Genomic DNA, 19374 nt, shown 5'->3' with positions numbered 1-19374 from the left:
ACCCTTTAGGATTTTGTGACTGTTTGCTCTGCTCCGCTCCCCTCTTTCCCGTGTGGTGCTAATCGGGCGAGTCAAGCACCTGTTCCTCAGACAAAAACTGTTCAGTAAAGCCTTTGTTTAGTCTGCAGCATCCGTTGAATGATCTTTCACCCCACCTATTTCTTTAGCGTGGCCCTGCCACTGGAGCGTCGCTCCTATTTTTCCCGCAGGCTGCAGCTCCCCTTCCTCTTTGTCCGTGCCTGGCCTCGCACTAATCGGAGTGCTCATGTCCACCCTACTGTCTGTACCCATCCTCTGACCGCGCCCCCGGGCCTGGCGGGGCAGTCGAGGGGCGCGGTGGAGCCCCTCGGGGGCTGTCGCTGGCTGCGGAGGTGCTGCCGCCAGGGCTGCGCGGTGCCCGCCGCTCCCGCCGCACCGGTGCGACCGCGGGGCTCGGGGGGAGCCGGGCCGGGGGCGCTGCGGGGCTGTGGCAGCGCTGCCGGCGATGGGGAGGGGAGCGGCGACCCCGGCAGAACACGCGGTGCGCTCTGATCGCCGCACCCCGCCCTGGGGGGGAGGTGCGGAGGGTCCCGCCCTGGGAGTCGGCCCTGCCGGGTCTGAAAATTGCCGCGCTGGCGAAGAGAGCCGAGGGGTGGAGGGGGATGGGGGCGGCACGGCGCGCGGTTCGTCTGCTTTTATTTTATTTCGGGGGTACTTTGTGCCCGAGGAGGCGCGGCCGCCCTGGGTCTGGCTGAGCGATCGTCCCCCCGTCGTCGCTGCTCTTTGCAGGGGTGTGTATTGCCCGCTTTTCTTACCACTGGAAGAAAAAAACCAACCAAGAATCCCGTTCCCACGTCGTGTGCATGAGGAGTGAGTTGATTTCGTTTAATCGGCATAGTTCTGGTGGTGAGAACTCTAGCAGCCAAGCAGCTTGGTACCCCTTTCACCTTTGCAATCCCTATGTGCGCCCATTTAAATACAGGTGTAACTTGTTAGGAGAGGAAAGCTGATATATATTAAAAAAAAAAAGCTATCCAGAAACCACACAAAACAATAGGCAGCAAAATTTTTTTTTATAAAGTAGTCTTGTTGTAGTTGTAAGGCTAAAAGGCATTGTTATATTTATGAAGTTTTGAAGACAGCTTTGGTAGTATGGTTTAGTAGCTGCATAGGGCAGGACATCGGTAGCTGGTTTTCTTAAACGCTGTATTTGGTAAAGTGGCAACACCTGATGAGGTGGGTATTTCAGGAGATATGAGTGTTTTCTTGAAAGGTGGCAAGTTTCTGATTTTTTTTTTGTGCTGAAAAACTCCGCGCCACTTGACTTGATTTGTGTCTGCTTTGGTGGCCGGTTTTAAATTAAACCGAAGGAGCCCAGGAAGTGTTCCAGTAAGTGGGTGCATGTTTGGTTGAGTAAACAGACACCGGGGTATTAGTTAGAGCTTCAGTTTTCACTTTTTTCTTTTAATCCCACACATTTTGAATCCTGAAGTTACATTCAGTTTTTTCATCCCTCTTTTATCTGACCTTTCAGAAATGTTGTATTAGAGCTGGTAACTCTAGGAGTGGACTTTGAAACTGGTTTATAGCTGTTATACATAAATAATTTTGTTTGTGAATACAGAATTGGTAATTCTGTGTGCACTGTTTAAAATGGGATATTACTTAATCAGAGAGAAATACAGATATTTGAAGTTTTGCTACGATATATGGACCACTTGTAACTATGGACACATACAAATGACCTTGAAACTGCTAAGGAATTTTATCATACATGTTATAATCTGACAAAGTGCATCTTCAATGCCCCTTTCAAATGTCTTCTGTTTGTACTTATGTGGATATTTCTGCTTCAGCAATAGATGTCTTAATTTTGTGGGTTTGTTCTCGTGGAGTGGTTGATCCTTTATATATGCAGTGGAGATTTCTAATTGCTTTAGTCTTTGTGATGGGTACTTCTTCAATATATTCCTGTTTACCTAAATCTCTTACTGTTAGTGTAATCATGCTAGTATAATGTTTCTGCATGTAAATTTATTGTGACTATACCATACTAATGCAAATGTGGAGTTTCATTCTTTTCTGGATTCATTCCAAGTGCTGGTTTTTAAGTGAGAGAGAAAGATACTTTTATCAGTATTTTGTTGTCATTGATTTACTTGCTGCCTCTTCAAAAATTGGGATCTAGCGTATTTCAGATTGAGCTGGGTGATCCAGATGTTCTGAGTTGAAATTGTTCTAAAAAGCCGCTAGATCAGGAGCATCTGTATAAAAAAAGAGAGAAAACGCTTTCAAATTATGTCCCAGGTTTCTGAACGGCAATATTCAAACTACAGTAGAGGCTTAGGCTGAGTTGTATTAAAGTTCTTGTAATAATAAGCTAGATTTTTGGGGGAACAGAGCTAAGCATGCTTTATTTGGGGACTAAGTAGGAAATAGATGATATGTGATCTAGTGTTCTAAAAGCCCAAGGAATAGTTCAGCTTTTCTGTCCTTCTTAAAATAAGTCAATGCCACTGCAGAGGTGGACTTTACAGTTAAAAATAGTACAAGGATGCAAGCACAAGCTCCTTTCTAGTAACAGTGATGCTGAAATGCTGCTTTTATAAGTAAAACTTGCTGACTTACAGTGTAATGACTTCTGATTATATTTGTGGCCACTGATGTTCTTCACAGCAATAAAACTGATCGTGAGCTAATGGATAAACTGAGTTTGTGATGAATATACATTTCAGTATGGCTTTATTGCCATCTTTACTTTTACTGAAATGCTTTTCTAATAGATGCTAGTATCTACAGAGGGCAAGTGAGTGTTATCAGCTGTTGCTAACACTTGAAAAGTGAGATAATGTTACCTTAGTGCACAGAAATTTCTTCTCCTGACAGCCCTCAAATCAGTTAAAAAATCACGACACTATCCAGCAGGATTAGCTGATGGTGTTTTGGGTTTTGACATCTGTAGTTCCCGTTCTGAAGGAAGATGCAGCATGTTTTTTTGTTCTGTTGCCTGTAAATCTACCTAATTTGATTTACCCAGAAGGATTAGTTCTAGACAAACTGGTGTAGAAGAACTTGTAAGTTTTAGCTACTACAGCTGGTGGGGCAGATCAGGATGTCTCGTGGCTTCATCCTTGTTGAAATTTTGAAAGCCATCTTGAGTGTGTTGTGGCTAAAAAACATAGGTAGGGTTCCTTATTGATTCCCACTGAAGCTCAGAGAAACTGCCAATACCGAGCAAGCTGCTTTTGCCCAGTAAGCATTATTGTTGATTTGTAGGGACTCCTTGCATCTAATAACTTTGCCACTGAACAAATAAATGTAATGCTAAATTTGACAGTCTCTGATCAGAGAACAGCTAATAGTTGGTTTTCGTTGTGTTTGGAAGTGCATGTGTTTCATGCAGATTTTTTGGCATACAGTAACTACATGTTGGAAAGATGACCTCAATGAAACACTTGGCTTTCATAGTGTTTTTGTATGGAGTGCAGTCTTTGAGCTTTAAAACCAAGTGAAACAGAAGCAGCTCATGGCAGAAATCTTAAGCACGCTTTTCAGAAGCTTATTTAAGGATTCTAACCCCACATTAAGTTTTTGAAGTAGCTTGCAGTCTAAATCTGACTTGGCTGGCAAAATATGTGGAGTTTTAAGAGCAGTAATTATGTAATGTGAAAAACTGTGATGGGGAGGTCTTACTTGCATGCATTTGAAAAACTCAGGTTGGCAACAAGCTGAAATTTTCCAGATGGAGATTAAACTAGTATTGTACTATTTCCTGTTCTGTCTGATCCACTGTTCTTCATGGTCCTCCTATACTTAAGCAACAGGGGTTTTACTTTGTTTTAGTAGTCATAGTAAGCCTGGATGTAATCAGGGTTTGAAAAAAGCTATATTTCCTTAATAAAAGTTGAGATGAGAGTTATGTGTTTAAATGTGCTGGCGGTGAGTGCACCAGCCTAGGATCAGTTCCCATTCACTTTGTAAAACATTGGTGATAGTGATTCTCCATTCCCTCACATGGTCCTGATATTACTCATGGCTCAAGTAGTCCAACTGGTGATTAGAAACAGCTAAGAGATTCTTGGACTAAATGAGGCTGTCAGAGATTGCAACAGCAGGTAACTTGGATTGCTGCATTTAGCAAAGAAATAGGTATATCCCAGTAAGCCTGCAACACCTGACTATGACTCAGAAACTAGAAAATGCTAAAGTGCTGAGATGTGGTACTGTGGTTTTAAGACGCCTTCCTGACTTCTTCAGCTGATCATGAAGTACAGGTAGAAAGTGTTATACTGTGAAAACCAACTGAATTGCTATAACATACTGTAGAGTGTGTATATGCAGTTTTGTGAATGCTTACTGCCTAAATACTGGTAAAACAGGGAATTTTTTAACATTCAAATATGTTGCAAAACAGTCCACACAGAGGTAGGAAAAGGTATTCAGGGTGTACTGGAATATTCAGTGTATTGACCAGCCTTTCTGGTAGGTCTGTGCTAGCTGCATTTGCTTTCAGAAGTCATCAGGATGAGTTTCTTTAACTAGGTACTTACTCAGATTTATCTGAATAAGCTTTATGCATTTTTGTGGAATGAAATTGCCATTGCATGGCTGTGGGACTACTGACTTCAAATCTTGTGGTCAGAAGTGAAATTAGTAGGATTTATTTTAGAGAATGGATGAACAGAGTTGATTTCTTGGAAATGCAATTAAATACTTGTAGACAAATGCCTTAGTCATTTTAAGTTGTAAGGTTTGAGAGGAGGAGATTCAGCCATGGAAAGAGGAAAGTAATGTAAATTCAGCTTCTCTACCAGTAGCGTCCCTGCTGATTGTATTTTCCAATACTGTTCTTATATATTTTTTCAGGAGTAGAATTATGTTCAGAAGGAGGTAGTTAGAGTCATCTTTCCTGTGTGTTTTTTTTTTTTATAGTTGCCTGTTGTTTATTATAATGTATTGATGAAAATTTATGCCATAATACCTGAAGTGAGGTAGAGGAGGAGGCCTGACAGAAGGTACTTGGATAGTCTGTGCCATTTTCACCTTGCTGAATTACCATGATGAGGTAGTGATTCCAGTGGGTTTTTCAGGTGCTTGGACTGTACCTACATGCCATGGGGCATGAACATTTGAAACGGGGCTCCTTAGGCTGACCTTGTCTTTAATTTCAGAGTCAGTAGTGGGTACGTTCCAAACATTAGCATTCATGGTATCTAAATGGAGTTTTGCTGGGAAAAATGTTTTTTGACAGTGTTGAACCTAGACCTGTCTCTCTGTACAGTGAAATTTGGGCAGTCAACCTTTGCGAGTAGGAGGCTGCAGGGTTTTGTTTTTATGTTATGTTAGCTCACTGTTAACGTATCTTCATGTAGACAAAATCAGGTAAGGATTTCATTATAATGTCTCTTGTTAATAATAGAACTATAGAATTCCTTCAAGAAATTGAATTCCCTGTTTTAGATTTGTTGCAATGGATACCAAAAATGAAAAAAATAAGTACCTAAACATCAGAAAAAAGGTCAAGGCTTTGTATGCCTACTGTTCAAACTTGGCCTTGTAAGCTTGCCAGTTCTGTTTTTTTAAGTGTTTGTGGCATGCGATTTTTAGCTTCAGTACCAAAGTGGAGCACTCCTTCAGTTCTTATTTGTTATTGACTTATTTTCAGGGTACCTCTGAATGCATTCTTGAAGTTAGTCTTCTCCCTTACATGCTGCGGACACCACTATGCCTGGACTTAAACAACTTCTTTGGAGAAGAGTGTGCTGAATGGCCTTATAGCTTTTGATAACTCATGGAACAGTGGGGCATGAATGTACTTATTTACCTACAGAAGTAGTTAAGGTTCCTGCAACACTGCTCCAGGTGACCCTGTGACAACTGCATGGAAGTGGTGAGGAGGAGAAGGTGGTCCCTTGAATCCCTGGTCTACTAAAGAGTGTTTCTGGCAAGGAAGATGAGTGCAGGAGGGAGTAGGTATTGGGGCCATCCATCATAGCAGAGGAAGAGATTGTGAGTGCAGTGTTTGGATTTCTGAATTTTCTTTGAGCATATACGTGCATAACCATTGCACTGAAATGGGAAACAGATTGCAGGAATGCTAGTAGCATATATGCCTTCTTTTTATGTTCCCATTTTAGTTTTGTAATGGACTCTTTGTTTCAGTGCCATCCATTTCATTTGTCCTGTTGAAATGCCAGAAAACTACTGTTCTGACCTCTGTTTTTATTTATCCATTAACATTAAATATGCATCAACTCAGTTTAAAGGCAGAGTAAGATCTTGGGATTTATTTAAATTTTCTGTATCTACTGTTCATCTCAACTCTTGAAGCCAGCAAGCATAACTAGAGGTGAACACTTATTGGTTGTGTCACAGTTGATTTAAGAAGAGCTTTTAAATCTTTATATTTAAATCTTAGAATTGTAATACCCACTATAATTGTAATTAAGGCATTATTTTTATCTCTGGTAACGTGTAGAAATCTCATCAGACATCCTGCTGTGGTTCATTTCTGCCCAAATAAGCATTAGAAGCCTCTTTCTGTTTCCAAAAGAGGGATAGCTAAAGTCATAATTCTAAAACACCATATGCTGCTTGTAACAGACTATGTGTGTACTGCTTGCATGCAGTAGAGAAGAAATTAGTTTATTAATGAGTGGAACTTTTTAATTTTGATGTGCTTTTACCTTGAACTGCAAGCCCAAATTGAGATCGTGACCTAAAACTGCTGTTGCTAATCTGGCCAGAGCACCCATTCTGAAGGGAACTGGGAAACTGCTGACAAAGTAAACTACATAAAGTGAAGAAGACTTTAGAAGCTGCTTTTGCATTCAGATAGCTAAACTGTGAAACTTGGCATAGCAATAGCACTTGCCTTGGACTGCATCCATGGTTGAGATGTTGATAGGCAAGATGAGAATTACAGCCTCATTAACCAACTGAGTAGCTGAATTTTTTCTGTAACAGTTGAGCAAACTGAAAGAAAATTTAATGGAATCATGCTTGTCTTTTGATAGAGGCTATTTTTGTAAGGAGGTGGTTCTTGTAGTGAAATTCCGCTGAACCAATGCAGCTGAAGGATATAAAACTAGCCATCGTGGTGGTGACCAAGGCTCTTTTTTTTCTGTTATACCTCTGATCAAGGATTTCTTTGCTGAAATTATAACTGGGCTGTAGGGTTTCTTTTTTTATGTGGAAGATTTTGTGTGCAACTCAGTGTCTGACATGGTGACTGCTTCCACCTTGAGTAGTGGAACACAGATGACACATTCAAAGGTTTGAGCCACCTCATCCAGTGGAAGATGTCCCTCCTTATGGCACAGGTGTTGGAACTAGGTGATTTAAAGATCATTTCCAACCCAGACCATTCTGTGAATCTAGGAGGACTGCATCTCTGAGGGGTACTTTCTGCATGAGTTTGTTAGCATTAGGAGAAATGTAGATTTCAGTATTAATTGTTAGGTTTGATAATCTAGTATTTTAGTAGTATCTGTTAGAAAAGAAGTAGATACTTGCAGACTTCTGCTGTGGTAAAAATACAGCCTGTTTTTCTTTTGTGGATATGGCTTTTTGGACCTTTACAAACACTGCATGCTGTGTTAGCAAGTGGAGTAAACATTACTTGTTTTGAAACATGTTCAGGTGTTCTGAAATGAGGGATGTCAGTGTTCCTAAAGAAATGCTAAGGGAAATCGCCTGTCTTTGGTGTGAATTGCATAAAATGATCAGGTACATCAGGTTTCCTGTTTGAAACAATGCATGAGAACAGAAAAAGAGTTGATAGTTTCTGTAGGAACAGTTTTTCCCTTTTTTAACTTAAATTAAATGTACAGTAGCAGATTTAGCTTACACTTGTGCATACCAATTTTTCATAATCTTTACATGTCCTGAGTGAGTGACCAAGATCAGGGACCTAATTTTTGTGGCTGTTGCTACTACTTGCTCAAATATTCAAGCTCTGAAAATCAATGATCATCTAATTGTAGCTGTCCTCCTATTTGATAAATGGGGTTGACTTGCCCTTTTAAAAACTGATTTATGTATCTCTTCATGACTTGCTTGACCTGAGAAGGCTGTGCTGTTTTTATCTGAATACATTTTAAAAGATCTGTCTGGTTGTTAGGCTCTTAGGAAGAGCTGCAGACATGTGATTTTAATCATATGTTTAGTCCAAATTAAGAAAACAATGAGTAAATTGCTATCAAATGCAGTACACGTATGCAGGACTTTACATTGACCTACACAAATGCGTGTCAAATGGTACACTCATGTACAGTATGATAGTGCCTGGGCTGCTTTGAACACTTGAATGTGAATGGTACATGTTTGCTGTGCAATGTGTAGGGACTGAAGAGTTAGTTAATTTCTGCTTGAAAAATATGGAAGTTATACAGCAGGATTAATAAATGGGAATAGGAGCATCACTTTCTCGAAATGTAGAAGTATTGTGGATGTAGCAAAGAGATGAAGATACTTTTCATATTTGAATGCAAGATGAGTAGTTTGAGCTGTATCTGTGACCCAAATTTGTGGACTTGTAAAGCTAATCAGCCTCCTGAGACATCTGTTTAAGGTATGCTTGACTACGTGTAACTCTTAATGCTCTCTGAAAACTCTGCAGGTGCTCACTACAGCTCATGAGGCCTTTGGTTCCAGATGACCCTTTCTTTCAGGTACCTCTTAGTCATGTTTTTTCTTTCCTGACTTGAGGCAAATGATGAGCTTACTTGCAGTCTTACGACACTACCATATTAAGTCAGTGACAATCTCCAAATTGAAACTTTGGTGGCTTCATCATGCTCACTTTGTGAAACATTTAAAAAGATTTGCTTTAAAGCTTGTGTTACTTGATGGTCTATTCACTACAGAGGTTTTGCCCTCCTTTGACTTGAAGATAGATGGGTGGGCAAACACTGAAGATTCTTTCCAAATCCTAGGTGATAATGTTTTTTTAAGGCCTTCAGGTTTGGCCAGGGAAGTAATGCACTGTCTCCTAACCTGAAGAATTATTTTCTATACCTTTTTTAACAAAAAAAAGTATCAGACCAGGCTTTGAGCTACTGGGTCAAGAAAAAGTGTTCCCTGAGCAATTTCCCACAGGTCACTCCTCTGTATCAGTCAGTTTTAGTTGAAAGCCTAAGCTTTTCTTGAAGCTCCTGTTCAGAGATGGATGCTTTGTGTAGCACAAAGCTAGATGGGACTAAATAATAGTGAGAAGCTATTTCTATAGAACAGTGGCCTCTATGGCCAGCTTCTACTGTAGACAGTTTTGAAGTAGGCTAATTCCTTGCTTTTTCTTTCATGGGGGTTTCTAAAAGTAGATTTTCTTCCCCTTACTCTTGCCCCTCTCCAGCAAAATAAGTCATCATCTACACATTGAGGGTTGAGATTAAGTGAGCTTGGACATGCCTTATTTTTAACCAGCTGGTGTTGGTTCTCATAGAGACTGTTTGGTGTAGCTGGTGTGTGACAAGGAGTAGAGGTGCCTCCCCTTTCCCAAACCCCCTCAGGACCTACTGTGATGGTGTGGGATGTACTGAAGAAGTGAGAAAGCCACTAGGAGGAAATTCTGGGCTTGAGGAAGCAGGGAGGAGAAAACACCGTAAGTATCACTGTACCATCCAGATCTTGCTTCCCTGAGGGAGCAAGGGCAAAATGACCTGCTTTAGTCGCTGAATTAGTTTGAAGTTTGGAGCCACAGTAATGTGGGGAAGACGATCTTTGTCCAGTTGTTTTGTGTGCTGCGTGTCAGTGAAGGACATCACATGGTGGTAGGCACCCAGATGGGGTACTTAGGCCCAGGAAAATACTTGTGTTACTGCTTATGTAGCTCTGTGCTGGCTGAGAAATAGGAGTTTTGTTCAGAGTCTTATCTTAACCAACTTCATAAATAGCTAAGTCTCTCCTGAACACTGCAGGAAAGCAGCAACCAAGGAGTCTTTTCCAGGAAAGCAGCAACCAAGGAGCCTTGAAGATTTTGAGGAGGACCTGGGAACTTTTTTAGTTGGCTGGTGCCAGTCTGTGCCTGGACTTGGGTGAGACTGGCTCTTTAACTTCGTCTCTCTGGAGTTGTAGCTCACTACTTTGGGTGTCTGAGGCAGGGTTTTGAGGCAGCATGAGTTCTCTGGGAAGAGGTCCAGGGCTGTCCATACTGGACATGGTCAGTACTAGCCAGATCCGTGATGGTCTCCCTGCTACAGAACCCAGCCAAGCCTGTTGTGGAAGTCTGTGGTGCCTCTGTGAACACCTGCTTAAGAAAGGACAAAATGTGGAGAATGGGTGAAGAAGACTGATGGGGAGGTGGGGGGGGGAAGCGTGAGGAAGCAGCCCTGCAAGCACTAGGTTCAGAAGAGGAGAGGAAAACTATGAATCTCCTGGGCTGGGGCAGGTGTAGTCCTGCAGCCTGGGGGAGGTGACCATGGAGGAACAGGCTGTTGCCTGCAGCCCATGGAGAGGACTATGCTGGACGTGCACTGCAGCCTGTGCTGTAGCAGGGGGGTGTTTCCTGCTGCTGGTGGTTGAGGGCCCTTGCTGGAGCACGGGGTAAAAGCATCTGTAAGCCTCTGTCCTCCTCACTTATTGGGTTGTGGTGGGCAGGAGTTGGGAATGAAGGATGGAAATTGATCAAAGGAAGATGGGAGTGGAGGAGAGTGGAAGGTGCTTTAATTTTGCTTTTGTTCTTACTAGCTAAATCCATTTTAATTTGCAACACACTAATTTCCCTCAAGTTGAGCTGATTTTGCCCATGACTTTAGTTGTTAAATGGTCTTTTTTTTGACTCAAGAAGTTTGTCATCCTCTTTTCTTTCCTGGCTGGTCCTGTTGTAGAGTGGATGTCTGGCAAGGCACCAGGTAGGTCACCAATCAGTGGCGTAGTCTGTCAGAGGGCATTGAATCTCTGAATTCACACCAGGTGTGTACTGGTGGCTGGACGTAGTTGGCTAAGCAGAATGATAAATAAGGGTGGAGATGGCTGTGCTATTTGTTAAAATGCTTGTGAGTTTCAGGTGTGTGTGCTGTAATGTTTGCCTGCCTGTGAGATACGGCTTCTTCAAATTCTGTCACCTAATTAACAAGGAATAACTAGGCTTTAAACTGGACCAGGAATATGCATACAGGGTATTATTAGTGAAAGACTTGGATTTTCTTCTGTACTCTTGTGCTTGCAAGAAGGAATGGTTGATGTGTGTAAGTAGTGCGTTTCTGTATGATTACCTGACTTGAGAACAGATTTGTCTTCATTCATACTGGCGTTTGATAAGGCTTTTAAGTGCTTGTGGAGCAGGTAATTCTGACACTCACAGATCCTGTCCTTCCCAAGACGGAGTCAGAAGTTGGACAGTTTCTTAATTTTTAGGTAGGAAATAGTTCCATGGTATATGACTTGCTCCATTTTTCATTTATTTGCTAGGCAAAAAAATCAGCTATTGAAGTTTGTCCTACAAACAGTTTATGGCCCAGGCAACTGTTGTTACTATCTTGTGTTCACTGCCACGATTAAAGATAGGCAGTCATCCTTTGCCAGCAGTGACAGTCTTTAAATTGTCTTTGTCTGCCGGGTCTCTGTCCTGTGTTTTGAGCAGTGAAAGAGTTACAGTTCATGTTATGTGGTATACTCAGATGCACAGTATTTGCAACTGAAGTTTGCAAGTCGGTCTCTGTTAATAAGTGACTGGATGGTAAAACTTTCCCATTCAGGTGTCTTTTCTTTTTAGCCAGTGATATACTGATGGTAAGGCCCCATTCCTGTTCATGTCCTGTTTTTCAGTATCCAGAGTAAATGAATGATGATCTGAATCTACAGTGTCAGTGCAGAGCCGTAATAACCAGGAGTGTATAAAAGTGGACACTGATGGTAGGGGTCAGAGATTGACTTTAGTGAGCTGCAGAGGTATATGCCTCACAGATGTGCTGTTCTGGAAGTGTCGTGGCTGTCAGATCTGTGATTCAAGGTGCTCTAGGGGTCTTGGTGAGACTCATCCAGCTCCTGGACAATTGCCCAGTACTTGCTGCTTATCCCTTTGGGCCATAGTGGTAGTTAAGGGAAGACTGAAATAAAACAAGTGGGCCACAGAGCTCTGGGAGTGCAAGCAAAGGACATGGGAGTTCTGGAGGAGGTCTTCTAAATTCTACAGTTGAAGGATAAGAGTTTTGGTGGAAGTAAACAGGGTTTGTATCAGAAATGGTGTGTCCAGCAGGACCAGGGCAGTAACTGTCCCCTTGTACTTGGCACTGGTGAGGCCCCCCACCTCAAGTGCTATATCCAGTTCTGGGCCCCTCACTGCAAGAAAAACATTGAGGTGCTGGAGCGTGTTGGAGAAGAACAAGAGAGCTGGGGAAGGATCTAGAGAGTTAAGTCCTATGAGAAGTGGCTGAGGGAGCTGGGGTTGTGCAGCCTGAAGAAAAAGAGACTCAGAGGGGACCTTTTCACCCTCTACAACTACCTGAAAAGAGATTGTGTCAAGGTGGGTGTTGGCTTCTTCTCCTTGGGGAGCTAGTCACAGGACAAGAGGACATAGCCTCAGCTGGGCCCAGGGGAGGTTCAGGCTGGACGTCAGGAAAAATTCATTCACAGAAGGGGTTGTTATACGTTGGAATAGACTTCTCAGGGAGGTACTGGAGTCACCATCCCTGGAGGTGTTCAGGATACAACTGGATGTGACACTTAGTGCCACAGTCTAGTTGACAGGGCAATGATCAGTTGAAGTTTGGACTCAAGGATCTTGGACATCTTTTCCAATGTAAATGATTCTGTGGTTCTAGCTCTTAGGAAGATGAATAGTCATACGTAGGCTTGGTGGTACGAACAACTCATGACTGAGTTACAGTACAAAAAAGAGGTGTACAGGAGCAGGAAGTGAGGGCAAGACATAGAGAAGCATAGGCAGTGAATAAAGACTGGTGTTAGAAGGAGTTAGACAAGCTGGAGGTCACTTGTGGTTGGTAAAGGATGTTAAGGGCAACAACGTGAGTTTCTACCAATAATGTAGCAGCAGAAGAATAAAAAGAGGAGACTGGGCTTCTGCCTGAATGGAGCATATGAATTGCTGGCAGCAGGTAGACAAGGCTGTGATATGCCATATTTTTGCCTCAGTCTTTGCTGGCAGGGTCTCCTGAGCTCATTTTGCTTAGGTAGAGGGTGCAAGGCTGAGAAGGGATGCTGGGAGTAGGAGGAGGATCAGGTCTGTGATCTCTTGAGAAATCTCAACTGCTCTAGATCCATGGATCTAAGGGTATTGAGAGAATTGTCTACTGTCATGATGAGGTCACTGTCCAGTATTTTTGATAGATAAGACAATCAAGAAGGTTTCTTGCAACTGGAGGAGAAAAAGTTTTGCTGCTATTAGAAGTGAATTCAGTAAGGATTATATGGGGAACCTCACTATTGTCCCTGAGGAAATCATTGAGAGAGTCATCTTTGAAGTAATTTCTGTGCAAATTAAAACAAAAGTAGCTAGCATTGATTTACCAAGTCTTAGAAATTATTAGGTCTGTGGATGAGAAGTGATAAATGTCATCTGCATTGAGTTGAGCATAACTCTTCATGTGGTTACCCACAGTATCTTGGTAGCAGAATCTTTGAGATAAGACTTAAGTGGACAACTAGATAGGTGGAAGACCGGTAGGATTGTTACAATTGGAGGTCTTGGGGAGTCTGTGCCACCTGTTGGATTTACTATTTAGTGATGTGGGGAAAGGGAGAAAGTTGATCTTCATCAAGTTTGCAGAAAGCAACTGAGAGGTGAGGCTGATGTTCTCGAGGTCAGGGCTGCTGTCTAGAAGGAGTAGGGACCAGTGAGAGGAAGGGGCTACTGGGGACCCTATGTAGTTTTCGCAGGAGGAATGTGAAGTCCTGTCTTGGGCAGGCAGAGACGTGGCAGTGATGCCATGAGGATTAGGGGTAAGAGGCCCTGAACCTGGTGGGCAGCAAGCTGAGTTGGGCCAGTGAGGCAGGAGAAAAGGGAAAGCTTTTCCTCCTGCAAGAGCAGCTGGGCTGTGGGGCTGGCTTCCATGGAGATGGTGCTGTCTCCCTTCTTGGAGGGTTTTTAACCCTGAAACATGGCTTATTTTACTGTGGGTGGGATGTTAGTCTGGAGACCTCCTTACGTTCCTACTGGCCCAAATTCATCTCTCTACCGCTTTTGCCTACAAAATGCACTTACTGGAACTGAGGCATGGCAGTGTTTGAGGCTTACAGAGGAAAGAAACATTGAACCAGAAATGCCAGCACAGTGCCTTTCAAGGTGAAATTCATTTTTTCTGTGCTGTTTAACAGCTGTAACACTGCTTGGACACTCTTCCAATCCTTCAGAATGTAGACATTTGGGGTGGTTACTGGACAATTAGTATTGTTACTGCCCTGTGAATCTGCTTTACAAATAATACATATCATCAGTTAAGAGTTTTTCCACAAACTTTTTCATTGATGTTAGTATAGCTAAATGTTCACTAATTCTGAGGGGCTGTATGCTACTGTTCTTTTGAAATACAAGCATTTAGTAGTCTCTTTTCCTAGGTAAGTTGGCTTATTAAAAGAATAAACAATGATCTGTTGGAACATATTTTCCTTGTGGGGATCAGCCTGGAGGCAGACAGGCTCCATATTTAGAATTTAAGTAGTTTTAAGAGCCCTCTTGAAGTTTAAAGGAATCACCTCTGCATGAACCACTTGAGAGCAGTGGTTGTCTGGAGGCTTTTCTGAAAATCCTTAAGGGCAGTTCTAGGCCGAATGGCAATCCTTTGACAGCTGGAATGACAGGGTAACAATGGTTGTGATTGCCTCTGTATAAGAGGTGAGCTGTAGTGAGAGAGCTACTGGCCAACGCTGGCCCAGTAGTAGAAGATATTCACAGGTGTTGCTTCTGTATTGGTGTGAGAGGTTTGCTGCTTTTTTTTTTTTTTTATTTTATTTTGGCGAATACTGGTCCAGATGGCAAAGGGTGTTTTGGATGCACCTCTGGGAGAACGTGCCTGAGCTTTGGCCTGGTTCAGGCTTTTTCAGAGGCAGATTTTATGTCTTGTGGATCAGGGTAATATGGTGTAGCTAATATCTGTCTGCTTGTTAAAACAGCTTTTGGTGCAGTAGGAGAGGCAATGTGGCTTAAAAGGAGATGAAAAATGGGAAGATTTGGCAAATAACTCAGAAGACAGCTGTAGTGATCAGAGTAAGCCTGTTCATGCTACTTTATTTTATGGTGTGTTAGACTTTGATATCCCTGTTCTTCCAGACATAACTTTTGCTGCTTTTCTGGTTTCCTGATTTGTGGCACTGACTGTGGCATCACATATGGCAACTTTAACAGGGGAGGCAAAAGAATCTTATATGTGCTTTTATGCAACAGGGATTTCTGTATAGCAAATAAAAACTGTGAAAGCTTTGTCTGTAACTACTTATTTTTGACAATAATGCTTCTGGCATGTACTTCTGTTCCCAGTTATGAGCTGGTAATGTGTGAAAGGCATGCCTCTTCGGCAATTAACAGTATGTGGCCAACTGGTCACAACTTATTTGGATCAACAGTGCCTTACTTGCTGTCTGTTCTTCTATACTGTGTAGTACTGAGTGATCTCAGGAGGATTAGGGTGCAGAGATACAGTGAATTACTTCTCTGACCATGAAAAGCACTGGTGTCAGAGGGGGTACAGAGGGGTTGTAAATAGTTACGGTATTGCTTCTAGCTCAGATGTTTTAACAATAGCCAGCCATCCTTGTTCTGTGTTTACTTCACTTTGCAAGTTAAATGTTTTTTGAAGCAATATAATGTGGACAGTTTTCTTAGGCCCTGAAGGTAGGAAGAAAAGGAATATTTGTTTAAGCAGCTTATGCTGGTGTTTTCTGTGGGACGAACCATGAAAACCAGATAACTACCTGGAGGGTTATAAACTATTGAAAAATGTGACTGTTTTAGTGTGAATGGCTATTGATTGTGCTTCACATTCTTCACCCTGATACTGATGTGTTCTTCCCTGCCTGCTGTCCTTTGAGTGCACTGTGTATCTTATGTGAGTGGCCTCTAAAGGCACTGAAAAAATAAGGATCGTAGAATGGTTTGGGTTGGAAGGGACCTTTTAAAGGTCATGTATCCAAAGCCTCTGCAAAGAGTAGGGACATCTTTGGGTTGTTCAGAGTTCCATCTTACCTGACCTTGAATGTCTCCCAGAATGGAGTACCTACCACCTCTCAGGACAACCTGCTATAGTGTTTTACTCATCCCTCAGGTGTGTCAGCCACACCACTTGGCTTGGTGTTGTCAATCCTAAACTGTACTTCTGGTGCTTTCCACTTCATAACCGTTCTTCCCATGTAGCTATTGGGATTATCTGTGCAGATCAAAACCAAAATGATTGCTGTCTTCCACAGTCATGTTACTTCTTCAAATGCATCTTAAGATGAACAAGAAATTTTTCTCCTTTAAGAGGAGGAACTGTGTGGATCTAGAATTCTCACATAGGACTGCTAGTAACTAGCCATTGTTTTGTTATCCCAGAGGGTCATAATTAGTGGCGTGAGGTCTAGCTGGAGGCCTCTTGCTAGAGGTGTCCCCCAATGGTCAGTACTGTTTTAGGTTATCCATCAATGCCTCCTCAGCAAGTTCATTGGTAATACAAAGCTGGGAGGAGTGGCTGATACCCCAGAGGGCTGTGCAACCCTTAAGAAGGACCTTGACAGGTTGGAGAGATGGGCAGAGAACTGTCTGAAATTCAACAAAGGCAAGCGCAGGGTCCTTACCTGGGGAAGAATAACCATATGTACCAGCACAGGCTGGGGGCCAACCTGCTGGAAAGCAGCTCTGTGGAGAAGGACCTGGGGGTCCTGGTGGACAGCAAGCTGTCCATGGTTCACTATGGCCACTATGTCCACGTGGCCAACAAGGCCAGTGGTCTCCTGGAGTGGAATAGGAAGAGCATTGCCAACAGGTTGAGGGAAGTGATCCTTCCCCTTTGCTCAGTCCTAGTGAGACTGCATCTGGAGTGCTGTGTCCAGTTCTGGGCTCCTCAGTACAAGAGAGACATGGAGCTCCTGGAGCAGGTCCAGTGGAGAGCTGCTAAAATGATTAAGAGACTGGAGCATCTCTCTTGTGAAGAAAGGCTTAGAGAGCTGGGCCTGTTCAGCCTTGAGAAGAGATGTCTGAGAGGAGACCTTATCAATGTCTCTAAGTATGTGAAGGGAGGGTGTCAAGAGGAGGGAGCCAGGCTCTTCTTAGTAATGCCAAGCAGTAGGATGAGAGGCAGTAGGTAGAAACTGGTGCACGGGAAGTTTCAGTTGAATACAAGGAAGAACTTCCTTACTGTGCAGGTGATGGGGCACTGGAACAGATTGTCTAGAGAGATTTTGGAGTCTCCCTCACTGGAGATACTCAAGAACTGTCTGGATTAAATCTTGTGCAGTGTGCTCTAGGATGACCCACTGTGGTCCTTTCCAGTTTCACCCATTCTATGAGTTTGCGTTGAAATGTGGCACTTTCTGTCTTGGCCTTTATAGAATTAAAACATTAACTTCAGTTAATGTTTCGGTCTAACAGAATTAGTGGTAAAGCCTTGTGTTCTCTACCTTTTTGATTCTACTTTTCTGAGGAGAAACCTGTTGGTCAGGATTTAATCCTGAGGGTAATTTTTGTGCATTGGAGTGAAGTAGACCCAGCAGATGGTGGTGGGGCTAGCAAACATCCAGCTGTGCAACCAGAATGTGGGAGTGATGACGTGGAGAAGCTTGCTCTATGTATCCAAGCTGCTGAATCCATTCATGTGAACAATTACAAAGGAAACTTGAGAGGCTTGGAAAGAGGCTGATATTGTAAAGAAGGATAAACCTCCACAGCTATGGCAGTCAGATGAAACTCTTCCACGTCCATAGTTAATACTTGTTCTGTGACTAGATGTTCAGAGGTAGTTCTGTCGCAGAGGCTGCTCGCTAATAAATATGTAGGAGAGATCATCAATCTCATCCTTTCCAAGCGATGTCAAGAAGGAATCATATAAAAGGAATTCTTGATCACCCTCTTCTAAAATAGCTCACCTGAATTTTCATGAATCTTTTCAGTCCAGTGAATTGTAGGAACTTTTCAACTGAATTAAAAATAGCCTCTTCTCAAGGTCAGTATCTGTAGTGAACTAGGCTAATGTCATCTATGTATTAAGGAGAGTGGCACTTGGAATATTCTTAACTGCGAGCAACTGGCAATCTCTGTGGCTCTTTCTCTAAAAGCACACTTCCCGATAGTTATCTGCAATATATTTTCCTGGAACTGCTGTGCTGTTACTTAATTAGGAAGTGCTTACGACTTACTGTACTGTGTGGGTGTAGCCAGGGCACAGCTTTTTGCTGTCTAATCAATATTTTCCTTTTTTTTTTTTTTTTTTTAATTACGAAACTCATCCTGCTCAGGCTCAGTCTGTCCACCCTTGAAACCCGCAGTACTGCTGCTGTGTATCAGTAAAACATCACTGGAAATGATGCAAGAACCCAGACCTGTGCTTATTGTCTTTCCTTATTTTTCCACATCACAAATACTTGGGTAGGAAATTGTGCTAATATATAGATTGTAAGTGACCTGGGATTTACACATTGTCCACTCATTTCTGAGAAGCAGAATGTAATGCTTTCCGCTTTGGAGATGAGTGAAACCTGTGAGGACTTCAGGTATCTGTGTTTGCTGAGGGACCTCTGACCAATTAATGAACTGTTGATATTGCAGTTGTGCGATAGCAATAAACTGTTGTTGTTCCTATTAAGGTACTAGCTTAATAAGGTACCATGTAAATCTTCTGCTGAATTAATACAGGATGAATTGAGAAGTTAAATACACTGCTGTGGTGGTGTTCTCTCACCTGCCTGGTACACTGTGTGGAGCTCCTGGAAGTAGAGGTGACCTCTTGTGAATCGCTGTGGTTGATTCTGATATGTGTTGTTTCTCATGACAACTCTTTGCATTGGCAAGAGCCAAGCTAGCAAGATACTGGTAAGGCTAAGAAAGCCATTGGTTATGTTCCAGGATTGTTTCTACTCTGTTCTTAATGCCTCCTTGTGCATAATGTGTCTGGCATTTCAAAACTGTATTCTATGTAAAAAATATGAGTGCACTGAATTACCAGCAGAGTTATTTGTTTCGAGGTATGATTTTGTTAAATAGGCATATTTGTCTTTAGGGGTAGGTATGTGGTGAAAGTCAGGTTGTAGACATTAAGGCAGAAGTAATTAGGAGATGTCTGATTTGAGTGATATCACTGGACTGTTGTCCAGTCATTTGGTCTGTCAGCACTTTGAAACACTGTTTTAAAGTTTTTCATTATTGCATCCATCAGGACGGAGGGTCAAAGCAAAACCAATGTCAATAGGTAACTAAAGTTGGAGGTGCTTGGTAGCTACAGCACTGCAGATGTGTTTGTAACAAAAGAA

The 19374-nt window shown here is 42.4% G+C and overlaps 1 protein-coding gene across 14 annotated transcripts in view; it reads left to right on the top strand.

Annotated features, from left to right (window-relative positions):
• The window catches only part of ELAVL2 (ELAV like RNA binding protein 2), a 112217-nt gene that overhangs the window by 25057 nt on the left and 67786 nt on the right, over positions 1 to 19374 (top strand). The window lies entirely within an intron of this gene.

The sequence above is a fragment of the Chiroxiphia lanceolata genome, chromosome Z (genome assembly GCF_009829145.1).
Source record: "Chiroxiphia lanceolata isolate bChiLan1 chromosome Z, bChiLan1.pri, whole genome shotgun sequence".
NCBI lineage: Eukaryota > Metazoa > Chordata > Aves > Passeriformes > Pipridae > Chiroxiphia > Chiroxiphia lanceolata.
The sequence above is the reverse complement of the archived record's forward strand: the minus strand, read 5'-3'. Positions and strand labels throughout refer to the sequence as shown.